The 21,824-nt window shown below is 39.0% G+C and overlaps 1 long non-coding RNA gene across 2 annotated transcripts in view; it reads left to right on the forward strand.

The window, feature by feature from the left end:
• Nucleotides 1-20,040, forward strand: part of LOC141571007 (uncharacterized) — a 152,829-nt gene extending 132,789 nt beyond the window's left edge. For both annotated transcript variants that reach the window (XR_012495456.1, XR_012495457.1), the window contains 2 exons: nt 16,446-16,589; nt 18,001-20,040. This is a non-coding gene — a long non-coding RNA (uncharacterized LOC141571007). The remainder of the gene's footprint in view (nt 1-16,445; nt 16,590-18,000) is intronic.
• The last annotated feature ends 1,784 nt before the right edge of the window (nt 20,041-21,824 follow it).

Genomic DNA, 21,824 nt, shown 5'->3' on the forward strand with positions numbered 1-21,824 from the left:
TGTCAGTGAGAGAGTTTTCTGGTTCCCTAGTTAGTATTTTTTTCCCCTTCAATTCCATTAAGGTAACAAAACTTTTCGTACTAAGCATTAGAACTATAAAGGTTGTTCAATGTCTGTTGTATGTCTACTTAAGAAAATTAGGTGACTGAAAATTTCTCAAAACTTCATTTCCATTAAGATAACAAAACTTTTCGTACTAAGCATTAGAACTATAAATGTTGTTCAATGCCTGTTGTATGTCTACTTAAGAAAATTAGGTGACTGAAAATTTCTCGAACAGTGATGGAAGTACAGATGCCGTACTGTGGGAATGTCAAGGTCACTGCTCAGCTTGTATGCTGCATTAAGTGCAATGTTAAGTGTCTGAAATGGATGATCTTAGAACTGATTTCCCTCAGATTTATCTGCATTCCTACCACTTTGTACATTGAGAATCACTGTGACCACTTAGCTTTAGTACTTCTTTCTGGACTTTTGCAAAGATGGTGGCACATGGATTACTTAGAATTAGGTTTGGTCATGACGATCAGTACAATTCAAATGACAGTGCTTTAATCAAGAAAGTTCATTTCTCTCTCACGTTAATCCCCGGATCTAGGGATTCCAGGGCTCTGATGGCAGGCAGCTCTGCTTTGTGAAGTGCTCCAGGCTTCTCTCTTGGTGCTCCTCCATGCATGGTCTCCATTTCTCCAATCATGCCAGCGTCTCCCCATCCAACACTGAGAATGAGCCAAGGGAGAAGGGCACGTTCCACCCATGTAAGGACACATGCTTCACACAATATGCCATTCCCATCCCCCTGGCCAGAACTTAGGCACAGAACTATGTCTATCTGTAAGGGAAACCGAGAGCTACACTCTTTATTCTGTACGGCTATGTGCCCAGGAAGAAGGCAGACTGGCTATTTTGGGACAAATAGCAGTCTTTGCCATTCTGAGTTTAGGGTGACTATGAGTCAACCCATAAAATAATACACGATGTAACATGAACGTAAATGGTCATCTAAGTATTTCGGAGGCATCTCCAATTGCTCAGTTTCTTAAAGTTTAGTACTTCACTAATTACCATAACAGAAGCTCATTTATTAATATTTCAATCCGTGAATTAGACGTTCAAGCAAAGAAGACGTAATTTTAGTGATCTGCTTGGCTTCCGAAACCAGTATTTGCTAAGTTCCCATGACGGGTCCCCAACAGGCTCAGGTGCAGGCCTGACTGGAGGATTCATTCCATTTTAAGCTGCAAAACATTTAGGGAAATCTACGGTAGGTCTATGGCATGGGCACTCATCAGGTCGCATGCAGCGTATTTCCCTCTCAGATTGTTTACTTGATTCTAAACTTTAACTTTTGTTTTTAAACAAGCCCTTGCCTTGAACTTTATTAAATGGGTCATCTAGGACCAAAGTTCTCATCATTCCTCTGAGGGACAAGTGCCCTAAGCCTCTCTCTGAGGCTGTGTCAGCATCTGTCTCTGAAGTCAACCACATCCAGCTGTGCATTCCCTGGAGAACCAGTTCTGTGACCTGGTGCTGAGATAGCTGAGGTACCCACTGCTGGACCATTTTGCCACTCTGGGCTTCTGGGCACTGCCTGGTGCTCTCTGGACTGCTCGCTTCCCAGCCCCTTCCAGAAAGCCTGTGTCTTTATATACCTAATAATCCAGATGAAAAGAGAGAGGTTCCACGACTCATTCTAAGTCCTATTTGCATGGTGTAAAACAAACAAACAAAAAACGAAGTACTTATATGTTTGTCGTTGGAGAGGCACAGTTCAAGATGGAATAGTTGGCTGTGGACGCTGCTTAAGGTACCTGCAGCTGCAAATTAAATTGGAGCTGATTTATGCATAGTGTAAAAGGACTCCCCACAGGCACAAACATGCCCACTGTCAGAATTCATCATCGTGTGAATTAAAGTCAGGTACACTTGAGATTATTGGTGATGCAATCGGGCTGAGTAGCATCACTTCCCACCGCAAGCCAGGAAAGCCTTCTTGGCTTGAAAAATGGCTTATAAAAAAGGCTCCTCAAACATGGTCTTTGCAAACATTCAAAAGAACATGTCCTCCTTTCTTTCTGAAAAGGAGCTCTCAGGACAGTGGATAAGAGCACGAGCTTTGGATTCAGGCAGATCTCAGGGAACCTTGACTCTCACTTACCAGCTGTTACGTTGGAAAAGCTCCATCATTTCTTTAAACCTCAGTTTTCTCATGTTTAAAACGGACACAATAGTAGTACGTATAAGGTTATCGTGAAGAAAAAGGAAATCATTCATGTAAGTACTTAGTATACTATCTACACATTGTATGCCCTTAATAAATACCAGCTTTAAAAAGCAAGGAAGATACTAATGTAACTACGACTTCATTGCTATTTTTAAAATGAGCAGGTGGGGAATCGCGCATCAGATAAAAAAACAAAAACAATACACAGTTTGATCGATCCTTCATAGTACTCTTAAGATGACATGGAAAAATCATGATTCTCTCCCCCACCCCCCAGTTTTATTGAGATATAAGTAACAGACAGCACTGTATAAATTTAATATGTCAGCATAATGATTTGACTTACATATGTCATGAAATGATTACCACAATAAATTTAATTGACATTGATCATATATCGATACAAAACAATAAAAAATATTTTCTTCCTTGTAGTGAGAACTCACAGGACCTACTCTCTTAACAACTTTCATACATATCATACTGCAATGTTAATTATAGTTTCCTGTTGTACTTTACATCTCTAGTGCTTATTTATCTTATAATTGGAAGTGTGTACATTTTGACCACCCACCTTCATCCAATTTCCTCTTCCTACCCTCTGCCTCCAGTGACCACAAATCTAACCTCTTGGAAAAATCATGATTCTTACCATATTCTACCATTATATTGTACTAAACATCATTACTGTGGTATTTATATTCTAGTTTTAAAAGTGATGAGTTGAGGGAATATGCCACGTCTAATAAGGAAACCCAAAGGGAGGTGTTCTGGAATATTTGCATAATTATTACTCCACCTAAATCCCAATGCTAATCTCCAAAATCTCACTTTAAGCCTGTGGTGATTGCTTTGATTTCTGGTACAACCAGCTATTACCATGCCTGTTTCAAGCTGGTGAAACCTGAAAAGGTCTTACTTCATTTGACAAAGCAGAGAGATGAACTTCTTACCTGGTATTTCAAACAGGTATCAGGTAAAGCTTTGCCACACACACAACAGTCTGTAGATCAGTACAGCAGCACCATTCAGGAGCCGATTAGAAATGCAGAATCTCAGGCCCGACCCCAAACAGCTGAATCAGAATCTGCTTTATGACAAGATCCCCAGGAAGGCATTGAGCTGAGAATACCTGACATCATGTATGTCAGAGTGATGGAACTCACTGTCTTTTTCAACCAATTTGTTAAAGATTCTATGTTCCCTAATTCTATCTTCTCTCCAATTCATGAGACAGGACCTTTGATCTTGCCTTCAGTGAGAAAAGAACATCACTGTTTAAATTACTCCACTCCATACTTTGTTCCTTATCTTGGCTTGAACTGGAGTAGTGGTAAAACCCACAAGCTTTGGGTTAACAGAAACAGATTAAGTTCTCTCTCTGCCAGTTACCTCTGTGAAAACTAGCGTAAATCAGTTTTCTCATTTGTAAAGTGGGCGTTCTATGAATGGTTCTTTTCCCATTTAATCTTGCAAGGCCTCCCACAGCTTTTAGTGTCAGATACAAGGCTCTGTGTGACTACTCCATTTCCTAGGGAACCCTGAGTGGCTGGCTCAGACTAGCCTATGTTAGTCAAACTGTTTGCAATTTATGTAATGTAAACTCTCCCGTTGATTTCTGTTTTCAAGATGACGGCAGATTTTCTATTTTCCATTGCCCAAACCCGACTCTCTTTGATTCAACCAAGACTGAGAGCCATCTATATGCTCAGGACTGTCCTAGTCATAGGGACATAATACTGAGCAGGACAGAGAAAGCTGCTACACTCGTGGAGCTCACATTCTAGTGATAGCGATACAAACTGTAAGTGTATCTGCAATATTTTATTGCAACATTCACTTTTCCTTTCTGTTCCAGACAAATTTCTGTAGGGCATGGCTTGCTGCATTTCTATCACTTTTATTTGAGCATACAAACACAAGACCTGAAGAAGAAAAAATGCTGCTAGGATTATTATTATTATTATTATTATTATTATTATTACTTTAATTCTAGTAACCCATAGGATTTACGAAAGCTGTTAAGTTTGGGAGCTCAGGAATAGATGAAACACGAGGGCAATGTTAGGTTTTCAGAGTCATCCTATGACTACATGGAAAAATTTGGAGGCATTAAACACCATTTAATTGATCAATCCCCAGATGATAAGGACCCAGAAAAGACTAAGGATTAAATTTATAATCATTCAGCTCTGCAAATAAATACCAAATGTACACCAGCACTCAAAATGCATATACTTTGTTTTTACAAAAATAATTCAAAGAAGTAAAATTGGCATTTATCACTTTGTTTTCTAGTTTAACAATGGCTGGCTCTTAAAAAAAAACTATAACACACACATTAGATGTATGTATTTTAAAATCAAGTATTACCTCACCAAATACTTTGAGTAAATTTACTGGGCCTGAGTAGGATTTTTTTTCCTCTCAGTAAGAATCATTTCTAGTTTGAAGTTAGGTTGGATGAATCTATTTACAAGTTCAAGCTGAAACAATATTAGTATATTTCAAGATCAAACTAATCCTATAATTATTCCGTATGTAAAACATGATTTAAAATAATCACTGTAGCAGACTTAGAAGATGGGGCTTCCTTCACTTGAAATTAGAAGGTGGAAATGCACAGCAGACGGGAACTCCCAAAAGGGCTTAACGATACTTGTTAAATCAATGACGAAAATCCCAGGCACATCTTCTTTATGGGAAGATGGGATGAAATGTGTGCACTAAATTGTGATACACAGTTTTCTTTTAGTTCTGAAAGCCATGACCTTCTTATTGGTATTTTTTAAAAGGAAGCCGAAGTCAGAAGTGGGTTGTTTGTTGCCCCTGTTCTTAATATGCTGGAAAATGCGCTCCTACATGTAATTGGGAGAGTGATTCCCTAAAAAGAATTTGAATAGACCTTTAGTAACAAACATGTATAACCCAAACCCTTCTCGGATCTGACTTACATCTTCACTATTTTTTTTCTGCCTTCACTGGAGATAATGGATCTTCTGAGATTCTAGCCGTAGAGTTGTTCCTGAGAAGTAGGACTGCAATATTGTGAACTAAAATCCAAACTGGTATATTTTGAAACCAGGCTATGATTTGAAAGTTTTTTTCTCCCCTAAAGAAACAGAAAGATACATCACTAAGATGAAAGGAAGCAGTGCTCTTGTAACAGCTGGATACACTAGATTTCATTTTTCTTTCTTTGTTTCCCTCTAGTGCCCCAAAGTGAAAAGTACATGAGGAATTTATATGGAGACTATGTCCAACTCAAAGGCTTTTGTTCATTGAAAAGGAATTGGGAATATCCACTCTCATGGTCCCTTTTAGAACCCGGGCGTGACTGCCCCTCTCAGGACGATGTGTCGTCTATAGTCTGGCATCCCTTCTCCTGCCCAGTTCACCGCACCACTGAACACCTCTTTCCCTGGGAGTACTCAGATTCCCAGGGACCAAGTACATGATCTTGTATGTTTCCATGTCTTCTGCCTGGTCCTGGTATTTTGTCTGAATTCAGTAATGCTACAAATTATAATGATGTGCAAGTTGGAACAATTTTTAGCTTCCAGGTTAATATAATCGAATTAGCTTATAGGATTAATACAATCAAATGTTCACTTTATTATGCTATAATAACACATGGTAAATTTTTTACAGATTTATTTGTTTGTTTGTTTGTTTGTTTGTTTTTTAGGGAGGGTGCAGCTCATAGTGGCCCCTGTGGGGAATCGAACCAGCAACTTTGGTGTTATTAACACCATGCTCTAACCAACTGAGCTAACGGGCCACCCCAACAGATAGCAATTTTTGAAGGGGGAAATTGGAGTAATATTTGGATTTCAGGTGTCAGGCATTCTATTTTTGACCCAGGGACACTATCCTTGTCATATTTCTGGTGATTCTTGAGCATCTGAGGCAACAGGTGTCTGTCTTTCCCCTGGTCTTGCTTGCTACCATAACAAAAGTTATTACTTGCGGGGGAGAATTATTTCCTTGTTGATACTCTAAATGAGGGAGAATATGCTTTGTAGTCACTCCAGAACTGTGAATCATAGCCACTAGAACTCCTTTTGGCAGGAGGCAGAGTATAAATATGGCCAAACAGTAGATCTGTAGCTTTTCTAGGGTTTGATGATCTCACAGTTCAGGCTGGACAACTCCCCACAATGACAAGTTTATTAATCACAGAATTCAGGTGTGACAACCAGTCAGGGATGCCTTTGTCCTCTTCTCAGAGAAGAAGGTACTGGTCAGGCCAGCAGGGAAACACACAGATGCACTGTGAGCCTGTACAGCCCTGCCCTTTTGTGGTCTTAAATACATGGCCAGACACCTCAACTTCACACTCCTTGCTTGTTCTTCATCAGACGATAGTCAGGAAACACAAGAAAACAGCATCACTCGGATTTCAGTTGATCAATTTCCTAATTTGTTTGTAAAGCCCAATACAGAACTGCTATGTTGCAAGTGACATCCTGGATATTTAGAATTAGGACGGGCAAGGTTGAGGTGAAATAAACCTGGAAGAGAAGTTTTCTTTGGCATTGTTTTAAAGACACTTGGCAGTAATCTTCAGAGGAGAGTGTGGTTTATCTTTCTTTGGCATGGCTTTTCTTTACTGACTCTGGAGCCACCTTTTATTTGGGGTAATATTTCCTCCAATATTCCTGGCAGCTGTACTTAGGCTGCTCACAGTGCCAAATTATCTGGTCAATTTAGGAAAAAAAATTGGGTAATTTAAGTTTTGAGCATCCATCAGAGAAATGATTGCTTTGCAATTCAGAATGTTGGTTGTTACGTTGAGACAACCATAAAGCACTCTGAAAACTCCCAAATTTTGGTAACTCATTTATGAAGAAATTAGTGAAATGAGACTTCAAAAATAAAATAAAATATCGATGAACATTGTACTTTACTTAAAAAATTATTCCAGTTCTCCTACCCAGTGCCACCAGCTTTACCTTTTAATGGACATAACAAGTAATAAAGGCAACAATTTAGGATCTTCAACTATTACTTGACTGCAGACCAAAATTTAGGATGGAAATACTCGAGAAGAGTTCATTCTTATCTTTTTTTAAATTTTATTAGTTTCAGGTGCACAAGACAAAGCAATACTTAGACATTTATCATTTAAATCCCTCACACTGTATGAACTCCCCTTCCCCCATCCACTATCCCTCTGACATCGCACAGAGCCATTACATTTCCACTGTCTCTGTTCCTAATGCTGTATTCCGCTTCCTGTAACCATATACATACATATATATATATAAAATTGCAATTGGCATTCCTTATTGTTCAGCTTCAGGTGTACTGTGCAGAGATCAGGCATCTACACCATCCCTGAGGTGGTCTCCCTAATGGGACACATGTCCATCAGATACCCTACAACAACTTTACATTATTGATTACGTTCCCCAAATTAATTTTCAAAACCCCGTGGCCATCTTGTGCTTACTGACTATTCATTCTTAATGTAAAAGTGTAGTGGTCAAGGGCATGGGTTTTGGAAGTACACAACCTTGAGGCTGAAAACATGCTCCACCACTTACTAGCTGGGAGAACTCTCTGAGGTTAAAGACTCTGTGAAATGAAGAGTCTTTTTTTTCTTCTTTTATGCCATGCTGCCGTCTGTATCTAGCAAATTGCCTAACTCATAAGAAAAGCTTACGTATATTTAGGAGCTCCGTGAGTGATAAGTTTCTTTTTCTGGGCAGGAAAATTCTTTTTGAGTTAGTGTCCTCGTATGAAAAGACTGATGCTTTGCTCTTTTGTGAAGATTAGTTGGGTTCTACCCTGTATTGTGTGCTAGAGAGGATGAAACATCGCTCAGCAATCTGACGTTCCTTCCTTCCTGTTTCCTATTCGGTTGCACATTGCTGAGCATGCCAATGAAATTGTTTCTGAATCTACTTCTTCACTGATTGTTTTATGACATTTAATAAGTGAAGAATCTACTTCTTCACTGATTGTTTTATGACATTTAATAAGTGAAGGGAGTCTCAGAATTCTCATAAAGGGAAGAGCCATCAAAGCTAAGGAAAAAGGACTGCATTCTGCCTTTAAAACCTCCATTTGTATACTGTCTTCTATAATCTATCACCTGTAATCATCAGTGAGTTTTGCCAGCACTAAAATTAAATTTGGGTCTTACAACCAAAGAACACTTTGAGAAGTTGGTTTTTGGGGTCTTCCCACAATCACAGGGTAATCCTGTGGAATATCAAATATATGTATCTGAAATATCTCAAATGGCTGCTTATTAACTCATTTAATTTTATCAACCTTACATGAGCAATAACCTTACCTGAGCCAGGCAATGGGGCAATCAAAAGCTAACACAGATATTTCATAGCTAAAAATTGTATGCTATAGTTTAGGCTGGTGACATGAATACAAACAAAATATAATATGATACAAGTAAGGGAATATGTACAAAATAATGGCAAATTTCACAACAGGAGGGTATTCAAAGACTGATAATCGCCTACCCAATATTAATCCTTCTCCTCTTTCTTATAAAAGAACTCCAATTTTATACCAGGTAGAAAAATGCCCAGCTAAAAACTCCATTTTTTATCCACCCTTGCCACTAGATGTGGCCATGGGACTAAGTTTTGGCTAATGAAATGCAAGTGGAAGTGTTGGGATTGGATTTCTGGAGAGTCTACTTAGCATGGGGACAAATGGCTGGGGCTTGCTGGAATGTGGATGTGATGGCTGGAACTCCAGAGGTAATACTGGAGGATGACGTGACCTTGAGGATGAAAGCCATGTATGAAGGATGGCGAGGAAGAAAGATAGAAGGAGTCGGGTCACTGATGACACAGCAGAACCCTGGACTGCCTCTCCCTTAATTTGGGGGGTAAAAATACATCTCTATCTTGTTTAAGCCATGGCTATTTTCATTCTGTTACTAGAATCTAAATGCAATTTCAAGTGGAATGTGTAGTGTTTGTTTGTTTGTTTGTTTTGAGAGAAAGGTGTTGGGGAAGGTAACAGAGAGTAAGCAATGCCTCTGCAGTCTATTTTATAGGATGAATGGCATTGTCTAGGTGATGGGAGATAAGAATCCAGTGGAAGAATATTAATTGTCACCATTAATTCATTAGACGCTGTTTTCTTCAACTTTGTGTTTCTTTGGAAATAATTTCAAACTTACAAAAAATTTGCATGAGCACGAATAATGCAAAGCACACCTCTTATACTCTTTACTCAAATTCATTTATTGTTAACACTTTATCCCATTTGTTTGTATTTGCTGTCTCACTCTCTTTACGTGTTTTATATTGTATTACCAATGGTATTAAATTATATACATCATGACCTTTTACCCAAATACCATTTACTCCTAACTTGTCTAGTTTCCCTCTGCATTGTGTACTCCCCTGACAGCTACAATGCTGAGAAGATTTTCTGAACTCTTCTCAGTGGCCTTCCCACTGAATCTGAGTTAAGTTTAGGAAACTTTTAAGTTGTGTTTTCATGGTGGTGCTTGCTCTTCCTTGAGCCTCCTAGTTCTCTGACTGTGAATGGAAGCCATGCTCCTGGGCCTGACTTCTGGGAAGACACATAGTCTTCTTAGCTCTCTGCAGCCACAGGAAACACGGCTCAGGGAACAAATGTGTGTTGCTCTGATGGGTGGGTCACGTTTTATATCAGAGCCCTGATTTGTCAGGACAAAGGATTCTCGTTCTCTGCATCTTCAGGACAGTGATCTCTATCCCCATGCATTAAATCACCTGCTTTACTCTAAGATCCTCCGCAAAATTCTCTTGCCAAGGTTTTGTTACTTGGAGAATGGCTTTTCTTATTCTGAGCGCAGCCGTGCAGCTGTGCTCTGGAACTGTGTGTCTTTGTTGCTCAGCTGCCTCTGTGCTCTGCTGTGTTAAGTTTCTCTTGGCTTTGAAAGGCTGAGAGTAGCAGCCTGGAGCGGGCTGGCTTTGATGGGAAGTGTGGTTTTGAGGTTGGCTCCAGTGTCTCTCGCAGTCGTGTGATTCATATCATTTTCTGGTAACCATTTCTGGTAACAGCAGCATAACCTTTTCATGCCAACCATTTGATACATTTCATGAACATAAGGGAATACTATTTAGCTATTAATAATGACAGAGCTGTTGTCAATATAATAAATGCTCACGTGCAATGATCACCAAAAAAGGAGCAAAATGCAGGGCAGATGCACACATTCACACGATCAGGTGAACTTTAATTTTATAATCATAAGAAGAGAATTTGGTGAGAGAGTTTAGAATCTAATAATATTTCCCAGTTTTCTTTTTTTCTGTAACGATGCCAAAGTAGCTACACAGAAGTCGTTCTGTAGACGGTGTGAGTCTGTTTTAGGCTTCACTGTACTCTCATGCAAACCTGGGAATATGGAGGAGTGACAGTTAGAGATTTTGGCTTGGAGACTGCATTAGTTAGCCAGGGCTGCCGTAACGTAATACATACAACTCTGTTGTATAACAAAGTTAAATGTGCATGTGGGTTTTTTTCTGTGGTATTTGTCCAATTAATCAATTTCTCTATCCCTATTCAGCACCGTATTAATTACTATTGCTTTATAATAAGTGCTTATGTCTGATGAGACAACTCTTGCATCCCAAAACTGTCTTGTTATTCGGAAAGTTGTTCGGTATTTTCTCTCATCTATGTTATTTTTAGAATCAACTCATTGACTTCCGTGGAGAGCTCCGTTGATGTTTTGATTGGAACTGCATTAAGTCTATAGATTATTTGATGAGAAATTACTATCTTTCTAACATTAAATCTTCCTGTCCAAGAACACAAGATCTGTTTCCATTTTATTTAGTTATTATTTGATGTCTTTTTAGAAAGTTTCATGATTTTCTATATTATCATAATTTTCTTGCACATCACAATTTACTAAGCATAGCCAATGAAGTCCATCTTTCATTTGAGTCTATATATTTTTGTGAGATGTCTTTTTTCAGCTCTAATAGCTATTAAAAAGTAAATATTGAAATAGATGAATTTAAGAAACAGACATCCTAATTGTATGCTAATTAATTGAAAAAAATTAATTACAAACTAATATTTTTATTGAGAAAAAGTTTTTATGCTTTTTATAAAATAAAGTAATTAAAACAGTATTTATATTATTCTTTTTTCTTGCTATTATGCTTCATCAGAAATATGTATCAGTCAAATTTCTGCTAAGGAAACAGAAAGGCTGGTAGAATATAGAACAAATCTGCTGATGGCTTTCAGGAAATCAAGACTCGAAGGAATTGCAGGGAATGGCTGACCATGATTCTACTATCTGTTTACCACTGAAAAGAAATAAATTACAGGAGGATGCTCAGAAGCTTCTGGAAACATCTTATATCTACAATCTGCCAAAGCACATGGCGTGTCTGCCAGGGACACAGGAACAATATTATGATTTCTGCTTCTTTCCCACTTTCCTAAGCTCCTGTGACTATCTCATAGGCAGAATATAATGTAAAACTCTGCTGCAGGGATTCTAAGAAATGTCCCTAATCTCTTACCCTTGTGAATAGGAGATCTTGGGAGGTAAATGGGCTGATTTAACCACAGATAATCTGCACAACACAAAATACACAAAAGTACGAAAATGAAGACAATATACTACATAGGTGGTATATATAAAGAATGTTTTTATGCTGGTAGATATAGGCAATCAAAAATTTTTAGATAGTACTTCTCTAGAACCGAATAACTCTAGGGAGTCTCTCACTCTCTTATCCCCCAATTACTCTCTAACTCACAATCCTTTTCTCTGTCTTCTTGCTTTTTGACCACATACTTCAAAAAGGTAAGTCCAATGGACTTCTAGGACACAGCAGACTTTCAGGATGCATCAGTTTCCTTCTCCTTCGTCTTGTGCAGTTCTGTGGTGTGTAGTTGATCTTTGGCTATACGTACTTTCTTCTTGAAAATTGATGTGGGAAATATGGACTGTAGAGGGTACAATTGAGTGGGCAACGCCCAAATGCTCTAAGAAGGACTGGGAAGAGGGAAAGGCTGTAAACCACTCTTCATTACTAAATTTAACTCCAGCACACACAAACAGAAATGGTGACACACGGTACAGCTTTCTGTCCCTGAGGTAACTCTAGTCTAGACCTAAAGGGTTGATACCATCCCACAGACACTTTGTATGATGTCTTTCTCCAAGCATCCTTACTGTCTTTTAGTTTGTTTTTCCGGTTTCCAGGAACTGGCTTATTTCCTCTACCCCTTCCCATGCACGAGTCAGAGAGTCTTCCTTATTGAAAACAAAACAAAACAAAACAAAATAACAACAACAAAAACCCTTCAGTGCTCCACCCATTCAATGCTGGCATTCAAGAGGGTCATGCCTAGTGCACAGGTGATTCACCGGACCATGGCAGCTGACTCCCAGTGAGAATGAGCCTCAGCCCTCAGCCCACAATGACAGCTCACTCACCTCATCAGCCTCCCTGATTCTCTCACTCAGCATGAGATTCCTCCCCTCCAATAGAGAGAAGGAGTTTTAACCATTTGCAGGTGACAGAGAAACAGCACCTTTATTACCCAGTATTGTAACGTGTCCAAAGTAAGCAGAACCACACGACAAAAATAGAAGGATAGTGACTTTAGGTGGAGTCTAATAGGAATCCTTGAGATGAAAAAGGCTGGAAACCAATTCCTCTCAAGTCTTTGGCTTTTCCATGGCTGATGTGGCCTGTGAGAACAAGGTTATGAAGAGACGTGATTATCTCTCTGTACACACAGTGCCCTTTTAGGATTGAAAAAGGACATTGTGGAGGGTCTGTTCTGGCTCGGAGGCCTGTCAACCCTCCTGGGATGTTGGAGGTCCTTGAGTCATCCTTACTGTTTCCACAACGCCTGGAATGTCAGGAGCTGTGTGTGTGCTGCTCCAGGAAGGGATGGAAGGACGGAAAGAGAGAGGTTGATACAATACGATATATATGCAAAGGATCTTGTTTTCATTCCATCCTGTACTGGGTTCAGTACAAGTAACTTTGCCAGGGGAAGCGTGGTTTGGTTTTGATTTTTGTTTGAATGTTTTTAAGATGTCAGTAGCAGAGGAACACAACGCTGCAGATATTTAAGGTAAATGTGGATTTCTGGACAAAGACAATTTAGAAGTGATTTCTTCTAGGGAGGCTGTAGACAATCCTTTGCCCCTGGCTGAGGAACTTGTTCTTTGTGCCAAACCTTGTGAGGAAGACATAGCTGCCAAATTCCTCTGCACAATCCCTAAAGAATGTCTTTGCCTTGCCAGTGTGTTTGCTCAGGCCTTGTCACATTTGGCTGTGAAGGGTGGGTCAGCCCACAGGGCGGGCTGCATACCTCCCTTGGGAGACCCAGGGAGCTGCCTGGCTACTCCTGTGGCAGTGGGAACTTCAGGTACGACCTGAGGATTTGTTTACAGCGGTTAAGCATTTGCCTAAGGTGTCTGAAGTGCTTCAGTGAAATCACTTGATGGTAACTTTTCTATTGTTATTTTCAAAGAACTCTGTTTACCCTCAGTATCAAATTCAATGACATAATTTTTAACGTTTCTTGATTTGCCTCTTCTGTCTTGGCAAATCTCACGGTTATGTGAAATATGTTGGATTTCTTCTAATCTTTGTAGTCATCTGAGGAAGCCCCTGAAAAAGCCCCCCACTGTTTCTTGCTGCCATGGATTCTGCTGAGTGATCAAAAGCGAAAGAAGGTGTTTAATACAGCGTTTGGATGATACGACCCATTGATTCACTATCCCAGTCTTGTCTCACTTTAGTGTGTAGACTCCTCTGGGCTGCCTCACCCAATTTGACTCCAGATTTTTTTTTCTTACTGTTGGAGACATAAAGATTTGGACGAAAGCATAAAGGACTTATCAAGTAGCTTCATTAGACCCACTAGGGATTACCCTTGCTGCAAGACGGAAGTTTGCTCCCATTTAATTTTTTTTTTTTTTTTTTGTCATTTGAACCCATCTGTTTTAACAGAAGCAAAATGGGGTGGGGTTGGAAAAGGAAGACAGAGAGAGAATATGTGCTTATAGATTTCAGTAACGTGAGGATCATGCATTTTATATATGCCCTTTTCTAGAGTCTGAGATGGAAATAAAAGTGCGTAGACTGCATAACTTCTCCTTAAGTCAACGGACAAGTAACGTGGCTTACATTCATGCACAGGAACATGGAGACTAATATTTGATTCTGTAACATGAATATGTCAGCTTATAAAACTTTCTGTTTCTAGCTCAGAGCTTGCCATCTAGCCTGTGATGGCTTTTCTTTTCATAGTGGAGGCTTTATGTGGGTGGCACTTGCCAAACCTTCATAAGGAAATAAATTTATTCGGAAAAGAACCATGCATTGAATGTCTCTTTATTTCTTTCTACATTTTCTACACCTACTGGTTTGACAGGGCTTATGGAGAAAGAGTGTGAAGTGGGTGGATCGTAATGTAATGAAATATTAGGGGTGCAGGAAGGGCTGAACTTTCCAAACGAATCATACCTTTGAGCTGTGAAACAAAAGGGAATTCCAGTCCAGTTTGTCCGGGGCCATCCCTGGACTCCTGGTGGCTGTGGACACTGTGGACAGAGTTGCCGCAGGCATCTAACACAGTAAGAAGGACACTTTCGTGTGTCTCCTTGGATTGGTGTTGCGCAAGCAAAGATCAAACACAGGTTTCTGAGCCTTTCTATGTGGGGTTTGCCATGGGTGTGTAAAGTCAAGGTCTACTCCCTGTTTCTGTGTTACAGAATTATAGTTAGACTGGATAAACAAGTCAGGTTATGTGGGTTCTGCTAAGGGGGAAAAATTCCTCACCATGACAGCTTACGTCAGATACGACAGTGGAAAGTTTCACGTTGTCTTTCAAGAACAGAAAATACACGCACTACAATGAAAAGGCTTCTCGTGAGGATCCTGGAATGGTACACAGTGGGAAGCAGAATGGTGGGGACATTGCAGCAGCAGCAGGAGTGGCAGCAGCAAGTAGCAGAGAGTAAAAAACCCTGGCTCTTCCCTGTACCATGTGGCTGCTGTGAAACTAAGCAGGTTGCTTAACCTCTCTGAATCTCAGTTCCTTCATCTGTGAACTAAAGATGATAATAGTACCTTAGAAAGTTGTTGAGAGGATGAAATCAGATAAGGTGTAAGTACTTCCAAGCTTACCCAACACAGTCAGTGATCACTTCTCACAGCTGAAGTTCTTGCACCTTGGCAAGTCACCCAACCATTCAGAACCTCAATGTTTTTGACTGGATGTTTATCAGTATTATTTTTTCTAATTTAGCATTCCCCTCCACAGGGAGCGGAGGAAAAAGAAGGCATGTTTTTCCTGCAGGCTTGGTTAGCATGGACCAGAAGTTGGCGCCATGCTACCAGCTCCGGCCTCTGCGCGCTGCTCTGCTCATGCCCATTCTTTTGTGTATTGTCCGGGGCTGCTTTCTGCTACGACAGCAGAGTTGAGTTTTTGGATATGGATCACAAAGCCGAAAATAAAGTATTTACTATCTGGACCTTTAACAAAAAGATTACTGACCTCTGGCCATAGAAAAAAGACAAAAAAGGAGAGTTGATTTTGAGTAGCATCAGTTATTTTAGTAATAAAAGCTATCTATTTTTATTTTATAATATTTTTATTCTCTTTGATACTAGTATCGCATCGACCTCAGTCTGTATCTGTGCCCAGGGCCAAAGGGTGTCATATTTTATTTGCTAATGTAGGACTCGTGAACAGGGATCTTAATGGCTTCTTGGAAACTTCCCCTGATTGGGAGGAAATATTTTATGAAATGTACTTTTTTTTGTAACTGCCATATTTTAAACAGATAGTAACTTTAGAATTCTGTGTCAGTATTACGCATTTAAGCATAAAAATGAATATAATCAAGACTTTAGATTACTTTTTAGCCTGTCTTGGGAATTTGACTGGTTTGTTAGTTGAAACATTTCTCACTTTCTTTACTCTTCAGCTATTAGTGCTAGAACTGGTAAAAGCCAAGATTTGTTTTTATGGGAGACATCTGAATATAATGTTTTAGAAGAGGAATGGAGTGTTGGCAGGGAGAATTATTGTGAAATCAAAGCAATAATAAGGGACACTGATTCCAAAATATTTGAAAATCACTCTTTTCTAGGGACATCATTGATATCACCAATTTGTTTCAGCAAAGGATAATCTATTAGCTTAAATAATGTTTGGAAATTAATGTTTTTCTACAAGTCTCTGCTCTCTTCTGCAGGATTTATCCTTTGATTATACAAAGTAAAGGAAATGAGAGACAATCTGAAGACGAATTGTGAGGAGAAACAGGAGACATGGAAGACGTGGGTGGAAGGAATGAAGTGGTGGGTGGAGGACATGAGTGGGAGAGGCTGACAATATGGTAAGTGGGAGCTTTTTAGATACTGCGTGTGGGGAGGGAGCAGGACACAATTGTGGGAACGCCAGGTGGTTTGAGAGAGTCAGTCAGTCAGAATGGGAGACAGGTAACAGAATATAGCAACAGAAACATAAGCATGAATGAGAAGGATGATTTGAACATTTCTCTAGTCTATTCTATGGAAGGCTGAGGTACTTAGAACGTAGATGCGGGAGGAGAAAGGATCCGGTGATTTCCTTTTCTTGTCAGGTGTCATCTATTCTGTTTTCCCATGTGTCACATGGTAATTCAAATATGTTCAATTAAGAAACAATCACTGAGAACTGGCTAGGTCAGGCCCAGTATAGACCCTAAGCATTTAGGGGAAAACTAGGTTGGGGCCCTGCCCTCAAGACGATTACATTCTAATAGGGACGACAAATACAGGTAGAGGTATTGACATGTGTGTTAATGTATAAATCTAATATGTATATGAGATAGATATATATAAACATAAGTACTAGGTTGCAAAAGTAATTGAGGGTTAAACGTTAAAATAATTGCAAAAACTGCAATTACTTTTGCACCAACCTAATACTACATACTATGTAAATTTGAATATATGGAGGTATATATATATATATATATATATATATATATATATATATATATATATATCATATATATATATATATATATATATATATATATTCCATATATATATATATATATATGGAAGTATTCATGTGTGTTTGCACAGGTAATATACAAAGCTTAGGTATGTTTTCCCCAAGATTCAGCTGGGAACACATTGCACATGAGCATTGCAAACAATACTCAAGTATCCAGTGATCATTTGAAAACATGCCTGTTAATATTGTTTATATTACTTGTGAGTGGACTGTAGAGAATGACTATTTTAAAAATTGCATGTGTTTCTAGCACTTGTTTACAAGATGTTTAAATATAAACTTTTAGATGCAATCCTAAAGATGTCACCTATATTTAAGAGCACAGATTTTTTTGTTGGATTTATTTATTAAATCAAATGATTGCATGCATCTTGAACTTTTGTTCACTTAATAAAATGTTTAGTTTTGTAAATTATAAAAAAAGATAAAATGATAGAGAATGCCGAGAAATTTAAAAATATGATAGGTGTGGTGGACGGAAAAATGTTCTCCCAAAGATGTCCACACCCTAATCCCCTAAACCTGTAAATACTTCACCTTCTATGGCAAAAGGGACTTTGTAGAAATGATAAAATTATACAGATAATGTATCTTAGAATTGTACACTTGAAACCTATGTAATGTTGTTGGCCATTGTTACCCCAATAAATTTTAATTTTAAAAAATTAAGGATCTTGGGATGTGGAGATTATCCTGGATTATTTGGGTGGTCCCCATGTAATCATCGTGTCTTTATGAGACAGAGACAGAAGAATCAGGTCAGAAGTAAGAGATGTAATGAAAGCCAGAGGTTGGAATGATGCAAGGAAGGAGTCATGAACCAAGGGATGCAAGTGGCCTCGAGAACCAGAACAAGGCAGAAGTGGCTTCTTCCCTCCAAACCCCCAAAAGGAACCATTCCTGCCAATGCATTAACTTTAGTCTGATGAACCTCTCTGATCACCAGAACTGTATGGATAATAGTATTATGTTAAGCCATTCAATTTGTGGTCATTCATTATAGCAGCAATAGGAAACTAATACAATAGTGAATTATTAGAAGAGAGATAAAATAGATTATAAAAAATAAATTTAAAAAACTCTACCAAGATGTATATGGGAACACTGAGGAAATGGAAGAAAGATTGGGACTAAGAAGAGAGAAATGCCAAGCTGATCAAATAGAAGAGAATGTGAATAACAAGTTGTCATCTAAGAAGAAGGAATTACTGAATACTACAGTGAATACTGCAATACACGTGGCGCCTCCCATTCTACTGTTTATAAATTAGCCTTCTCAGTCAAAAAAGGAAAGTCTCCTCTACATGACAAGCATTTTATAAATCCATCGGTAATTCAGCAATAAGTTCTAGGACTGACTCTTGAGAGGATTGTAGGGGAGGAAAAATAATTTTCCTTCTATCCTTCTAAATGCTGCTGGCTGGTCTAATAATCAAATTGACATGAGACAGATTAACTGGAGAAAAATAACCAGATTTATTACATATGTATATATGGGGGCTCCATAAGAATATAGGACATATCAGGCAATTTAGGCTTGTATGCCATTTTGAGCTAAGGAGAAAAGGGGGTAGTAGTTTAGACTTCAAAGAGAAGGTAGGCAATTCATAGATAGATGAGAAGGAGCAACATTTGATACATCAATTCTTACCACACCACCCAAAAACAATGGGACTCAGAAGACAGTCTGACAAACAGACTCGCTACATTCCTGCCTGTCTGCCTCACTTAGTTCATACTATGCTAAGGTGACAGCTCCCTTCCTTTAAGCAGGTTTTTCTATCTGAATTCCTTTAGACAGGTAAGGGGGAGGTAAAAGGCTCTTCCTGAGTCTTTTGTTTCTTAAAAAATAACTAGGTTAAAATAATCAATATCAAAAAAGGGCATATTTTGGGATGGCAAACTCTGCTCTCGATCAGAATCTTTTCATATACTTTCTAAAACCTATGTTTAGTCATAGACAACTAATTATACATTGTTCATTAAAGAGTTAACCACTAGATACAGTAAATGTATCGAGGCGAGTACAGTTGTTAATTGTCCTTACATTCTTGTTCTTCTCAGATACTTTTCATGTGTGAATAAACAAAATGCATTAATATTTTATTAATAGCTAAATTTTGGGTAGCACCTTATTAAATTGTAGGACCTATTCTAAGTGCTTTCTCTATCTATAACACAATTTATTGTTGCCATGACGCTGTGTAGGAAGTATTTTATCATCCTCATTTCACAGATGAGGAAACTGAGACAAGAGGAGCTAAATGACTAGTACAAGGCGACACAAGTAGTCATTGGCAGATACCATTTGGCACCTGAGTCTGTGCTCTTAAGCCATATTGTCTCCATTATTAAGATCTTCTGACCCATCAATCCTTCTCCTGGGTGTCTACCCAAAAAATCTGAAAACATTTTTCCATAAAGACAAGTGTGCTCCAGTGTTCATTTCAGCTTTGTTTATGGTGGCCAAGACATGGAAACAACCAAAATGTTCTTCAATAGATGAATGGATAAAGAAGATGTGGTATACATGCACAATGGAATACTATTCGACGGTAAGAAAAGATGAAATAGGACCATTTGTGACAACATGAATGGATCTTGAGATTATAATGCTAAGTGATATAAGTCAGACAGAAAAAGTAGAGAACCATATGATTTCACTGATATGTGGTATATAAACCGAAAACAACAAAAGAAGACAAACAAATGAGAAACAAAAACTCATAGACACAGACAATAGTTTAGTGGTTACCAGAGGGTAAGGGGAGAGGGGGATGGTAGATGAGGGTAAGGGGGATCAAATATATGGTGATGGAAAGAGAACTGACTCTAGGTGGTGAACACACAATGTGATATATAGATGATGTAGTACAGAATTGTACACCTGAAATCTATGTAACTTGACTAACAGTTGTCACCCCAATAAACTTTAATTTAAAAAAAAATAAGATCTTCTAGAAATGTATGTGGTATGCGGGTACAACGAGTTTATCATATAATGTTGTTAAGTACTGCAATAGAGCCATGTACAGAATTCCCTTGGAGCAGAAAGGAAGAGGGTACCTGCCTGTGGTTGGGGAGTGAGATGGTAGGAAAATCTTCGCGGAGCAGATTATGTATTTGTTGGGCCTTTAAAGATGAGTAAGACATTACCAGGTGCACAAGAGGCAAGAATATTTCAGGTCACAGGATGGCATAAGGACAAATATTAAAGGCCTAAGGTATATTATACGTTTGGGCAACAGCAGAAATTTTTATGTGGTTAGAGCTTAGGGTGTATGTGGGGACGTGGTGGGAGATGAGCCTGGAATAGTTGAAAGTAGCTTAAAAAGTGCATCTAGACCAACATTCTGCTTATGCTATCTGCTCTTTCCAATATGGTATTTGCAATGTACTTGTGCAACTAAAGAACAGAATTTTAAAATTTAATCTTGATTAATTTAAGTTTAAATAGTAGGCCATGGCTGGGGACTGCTGCGATGGACAACACATGATGTAAGGTGTTTGAATTTTATGGCACATGGAGAAGTTTTGATGGGTTTGAAGGTGGGGAGTGACATGGTTGCATCTGTTTTGGAAAACTAATGTTAAGGTGTGATGTGTCTTTATTGGGGAGAAAGTTCTAACTGGATGTGTGCTGTATCTGTAGTCTACTTCTGAGCAGTTGTAAGGTTTAGGGGAACCATGCTTTGAATGATGCAGTGCTGTTGCTTTGGTGACACTGATTGAGATGAGGTAAGTGTTTGAGCTAAACTATCCTCCTAACAGCTCTCCAGAAGCCTAAGAGATGGCCTGGTAGAAGAGCTCTGCCTATAGAAACCCAGTAGAGGATGGTGGCTGACCAACTCAAGCAGATCTCTCACAGAGGATTTAAACTGATGCATGCAGAGACTATAATAAATTGGTGACATGGTAGAAAGAAGAAGCAGGAGGAGAATCAGAGGTAGGGGAACCAAGTCATGGTAGGAAGACTCACAGAAATGCTACTGGGTGCCTAGAGTTGCACCGGACAACTAGTATTGCTTCTGAAAAGTAACCAGCAGGAAATCTTTAATTTCTAAGAAAGGCTGCTGACACTGTATCCTGTCTTCATTGTAGCCCCCTGAACCTCCAGGACAGTGAGGGTTAAGTTCAGCAGTCCTGGAACTAGCCTGAGTTATTCCACAAAAATAAGAAATGAATATGCACAGCACTGATTTGAAACATACTGATTAATAGCATCGCTTTGTAACCATGTGCCCTGAGTTTCAGGATGGTTTGTACCAGGTCGTCAGCAGTGTTTATAGATAGCAGTGAGACTGATAATTTCTATCTGGTGAGACCCCAGAAGGCCTGGTCACATAGCAGGAATATGCCAATATGACCAGCAGGGTGTAAGGAATTCCAGCTGAGACTCCATTTGGGTGTTCTAGTCACAAGTCACTGGTTCTTGAACTGAGAGAGAAAGTGGATCCTGCAAAAACACTTCCAGAGGGAAGACAACTGGAACTTGCAAAAGGTTTCTCTAAGCCTTTACTATGTGAAAGTCTTCAGCTGTGATACTTATCTTTACCGTAATCCGTTC

Source organism: Rhinolophus sinicus, linkage group LG04 (genome assembly GCF_036562045.2).
Source record: "Rhinolophus sinicus isolate RSC01 linkage group LG04, ASM3656204v1, whole genome shotgun sequence".
Taxonomy (NCBI): Eukaryota; Metazoa; Chordata; class Mammalia; order Chiroptera; family Rhinolophidae; genus Rhinolophus; species Rhinolophus sinicus.